The sequence below is a fragment of the Physeter macrocephalus genome, chromosome 15, assembly GCF_002837175.3.
Source record: "Physeter macrocephalus isolate SW-GA chromosome 15, ASM283717v5, whole genome shotgun sequence".
Taxonomy (NCBI): domain Eukaryota; kingdom Metazoa; phylum Chordata; class Mammalia; order Artiodactyla; family Physeteridae; genus Physeter; species Physeter macrocephalus.
In genome coordinates this window covers 56279231-56283977 of record NC_041228.1, presented here as the reverse complement: position 1 = coordinate 56283977, position 4747 = coordinate 56279231, and the positions used below count along the sequence as shown (strand labels likewise).

Genomic DNA, 4747 nt, shown 5'->3' with positions numbered 1-4747 from the left:
GGCATGTGGGATCTTCCCGGACCGGGGCACGAACCCGTGTCCCCTGCATCGGCAGGCGGACTCTCAACCGCTGCGCCACCAGGGAAGCCCTTGATTTTTTTTTTAAACTGAGATATAATTGACATATAACACTATTCATTTCAGGTGTACAACATAATGAATCAACATTTGTATATATTGCAAAATGATCACCATGATGAGTAGTTAACATCTGTCACCTCACACAGTTACAATTTTTTTTCTAGTGATGAGAACTTTTCAGATCTACTCTCTTAGCAACTTTCAAATATGCAATCCAGTATTATTAACTATAATCAACATGTTGTACAGAGAGTTTTGACTTTAAAAAAAGCCCACTTAGAACATCTGTATTGAAGTACCTTTCAGTGGTAGGATACCAGGTTTCTTTAAATATTAAATCAGTCTGTAAGCCATCTGTGGCCTATGTGCCCTTTACAGAAATTAGATTTTTATATCTAGAAAACAGAGTAAATATTTACCAAGGGCCAGAATACTATGTAGATCTGGATGATAATCTAAGAAAGCCACAGGAAAAAAGCCTTTCAATCATTCCCAACTTTTGGAAGTCAAGTGAAAAGTTTGACAGGCTGTGGACCAGACTTTTAACAAAGTAGAGTCCATGGGGGATAGGTTCCAGGACCCGTGAGGATACCAGAATCAGTGGATGCTCAAGTTCCTCATATAAAATAGCATTATATTTGCATAGAACCTTAAAGTACATTCTCCCACATACTTTAAATCATCTCTAGACTACTTATAATACCTAATACTGTGTACATGCCATGTAAACAGTAAATATGTAAATGCTACAATATGTAAATAGCTGCTGGAGCAAAGCAAATCAAATTTTGCTTTTTGGAACTTTCTGGAATTAAAAAATATATATATTTTCAACCTGAGGTTAGTTGAATCCACAGATGTGGAACCCGAGGATACGGAAGGCCAACTGGACTGCTCACACAGGACCCCTGAAACTGCTTCCCACCACACGGGTACTAAGGCCCAGAGGAAGCATGCTTATTTAATATGAAGTGTAAATTATTTCCATTTCTGAACATACAGTACACTGTGTTGCAAAGTGCAGGGCCTCTCTCTCTGCCCCAGGGGTGCCCTCCAGCTGGGACTGAATTCATGCTCACAGATGATGCTGATTGTGGATCAATGGATGACCTGCTTGCGGTGGTTCACTAGGCTGTGTGGATCCTGCAGCTACATCTGCAGGCGGAAACAAACCCGGGAGTGCTGTCCTCCAGCAGGAACTGTGGGAACGGTAACATACCATTTTCTTTTTCTTGATTCTCTGAATATGTGAATAGGGAAGTGAAAAGCAATGGAATCCACTTCAAACCGAAGGAGAAAACTCATTTCACCTGCTGGCATCTCTACCATGTGCTAATGTAGGCAAGCTTTTAAACAATAATTATGATAATAATAATATCTCCCAGTCATGGAGAACTATCTTGTGAGTTAAGCACTTTGCATACTTTACTGCTTAAAGTAAATTTCCTCATCTGTAAATTAAAGATAATAACGCACCCATTTTATTATGTTATTATGAGGATTCAAGGAGAAGAGATGGAAAAAGCAGTTTGCAAATTGAGGCAGCAGGGCCAAAAAGGACAGGGTCTGAAAGAGACAGACATGGGTTAAAATCCTAACCGCGATTTCTACTATTTGATCTTGTTGAGTTCAAGTTTCCTTTTCTCCAAAGTAGAAATGAAGCTACCCACCTTGGAGAGGAATTGAAAGAGACATTAGGTCAAACACCAGCTGGTGTCTGCATTACCAGGAGGTATTCAATAAATGCTCATACCCTCCCTCCTATTATACATGTGAACTGCTTCTGTTAACCTCCATCAGCAGCCATTCAATGTCCACAGAATCCAAAGAGGCATTTCCTTTCCTAACAATAATTTTACTCAGTTTAATAAGCCAGACACTGGTTCAGTAGCTTTAAATCTATGAACTCACTTAATCCTCACCACAATCCAGAGAGACAGGTACTGTTATCCCCATTTTACAGACAAAGACATTGAGGCACAGAGTTTAGGTAACTTGCCCAGATTCAAACAGATGGTACCCAAGCTGCCAGCATGGCTCCCTAGTCTGTCCTCCTAACCACGATGTGACAGTGCATCATGTTAGGAGGGGGTCAACCTGTTTGTGCTTCCATGCTCAGATGTAATCTCTTCTAGAGATGAGCAATGGCTGCTCTCACCAAGTACAAAGTGTTGACTATCTTTTCAACTTTTGAAATTACATTTTGTGTATTTTCTTAGAATTCCTTAAAAAAACTATGATATGTTTTTAAATGAGGTGCCTATAACTAGTTCATCTTGTTCCATGTGCTAGAATGCTATAAATAAATGTGCTTCTTTTTCTAAAGAGTACCTAAATAAATCCTACATCAAAACACAACCCTGAGTTTTGGTTTAAATGTTTATTACAAGTCCAAATTTAAAAAGATATATTAGGGCAGTCAATGTTATCTGTTTTGTTAAACTAATGACTTCTATGCCAAAAAATTGGAATATTCTCCTTATTTCTAATATTCACTGTCTTAACAGTCATAGCAGTACTGTATGGTATTTCAAAGTACTCCTTTTACAAATTTAATCAACTCAAATATTAAACATCAATGATGATAATCTATTGCTCTGCTTAAAAGGAATCTCTAGGGGACAGATGAAAGAAAGGTTAAAGAATTCTAGAATTCTTAGTAGGGCAGGGCAGCTACCTATAAATCATGCTCTTTGTTTATTAAGATAATTAAGCCTATCAGTACACTTAACTTTCAGACTCAACAATTGTCTGGCATGAACAATTTCCACTTTTTCTAAAACAAAGGGGATGTGTTCAAAGGGGTCCTTTGCAAGCTCTCTGTACAATGCATGCTATTTTAAAACATGATTTATGTGTCTAATTCCTGGAGCTGCCTTGAAAAATATACTGGGGTTTTCCTTGCACACTCCCTATTAGGAGAAGACACTCCAATTTGAAGAGTACACTCTGTTTCAGGCTGCAGAGCACTACATCATGTCAACATTTTCATTAAATACGTTCAAGCTAGACCTTAAACAAATGGAATGGAGAGCCACAGCTGCAGTCACTGCAGAGAGACAGTCATCCTGACGGGAGGCTTACATAAGAGGTGCAGGACAGTGAGGGTGAAACCCAAGTGTCATCATCGGAACATTACTGCTTTGAGACTTGCTCACATTCTTAAAGTGTATGAAATCATACACGCTGAGCGGGTTTCTCATTTTATTTGCCTTATAGCACAAAAGTCTAGGTTGACGTATAAGTTGTCTTTCCCTAAAGGACTGGGCTCCAATTACAACTTCTGCCTAGGGGAAGAGAAAAGTGGGATGCTCGGGAAGCCTGGAGGCCTGAGAGGGAATGACTTAGCCCCCATCCCCAAAGATCTATCGCATCCAGGAATATTACTAGAGTCATTCCCTTGAGGACTTGGGATGGAGGTGACAGGACCCCCCTACCACCCCCCAGTCCCCCCCGCGCGCGCGCGCGCGCACACGCACACGCACACAGTCAAAGGGTTCGGAATGTGCAATCAGCGAGAAAAGTGGGATGCTCGGGAAGCCTGGAGGCCTGAGAGGGAATGACTTAGCCCCCATCCCCAAAGATCTATCGCATCCAGGAATATTACTAGAGTCATTCCCTTGAGGACTTGGGATGGAGGTGACAGGACCCCCCTACCACCCCCCAGCCCCCCCCGCGCGCGCGCGCGCGCACACGCACACAGTCAAAGGGCTCGGAATGTGCAATCAGCAGCAGGCAAAATGCCCTCAGAGCACCTGTCCTCTCACAGCACATTTCCAACTGGCACGTTCAGCAGAGGCTGGAGCCAGTTCTCCCGGGACTGCTTCCTCTCCCCGCGTGCCCTGATCGCGGCTTCGCACCCTCAACTCCCTAAGCTGGAGCCCTGCTAACAAGAGGTGCCACCCCCAGCTTCCCACGACGTGAAGATAACAAAAACGAACCTCCCCTTCCCGTGGCGCCCTCCAACTTCAAAAACTACAGTCAACTTACTGGGACGCAGGCGACAGGGGGCCTTCGGGGGGGACCGCGCTCCCGCTGCGCACAGAGCGCCGCGGCCCCGCACTGCCCGGGCGGCGGCGGGTGCGGGGCGAGGTGCTGCCGCTCTGCACCAGCCGCCTTGGCTCCGCGGTGCCAAGCGTGGCGGCGGCGGCGGCGGCGGCGACAGAGGTTGCACCCGGCCGCGCGGTCCCGAGCGCTGCAGCTGCCGCCCGCCCCGGAGTGCGGCGCTTCGAGCCCCTGGTGCGTGTCTCCGGCTCCGAGGGAATCAGGGCTCAACAAGGAAGGCGGCCAGGGAAAAGCCGAGGCGCTGTAGCGGGGAGAGCTGCCAGCCCGCTCCCAGGCGGTCGATCACATCGCGGGCGCGCCGACAAGCGAGCGGGAAGGCAGGCACGCACAACAGTCGGCACTCGCCGCCGCGCCGCGGAGAATGACAAGCTCCGAGGCGGTGCAGCCGTGCGGGGCGCGGGGCGCGAGTGCGCATGAGCCCGACCCTCTGCGGCACGTCACCGGGCAGGGCGGGGCGGGGAGGGGGCGAGGCGGGCGGGGCCGGGTCGGGGCGCGGGGCGGACCCGGGTGCGATGCCCCGCTCCCTCGTGGGAAGGTACCGGAAGTCTCCCGCCTGGGCTTCGGTGAACCTTAACCTGTGTGGTTGAACTTGTTTGTCTCC

General features: G+C 47.0%; 1 protein-coding gene across 4 annotated transcripts in view; it reads right to left on the bottom strand.

Annotated features, from left to right (window-relative positions):
* PAG1 (phosphoprotein membrane anchor with glycosphingolipid microdomains 1) overlaps positions 1 to 4534 on the bottom strand; it is a 147624-nt gene extending 143090 nt beyond the window's left edge. For all 4 annotated transcript variants that reach the window (XM_007125344.4, XM_055091153.1, XM_007125347.4 and 1 more), the window contains exon 1: positions 4072 to 4534. The gene's annotated coding sequence lies outside the window, so the exon portion shown is untranslated. The remainder of the gene's footprint in view (positions 1 to 4071) is intronic.
* Positions 4535 to 4747: the final 213 nt, after the last annotated feature.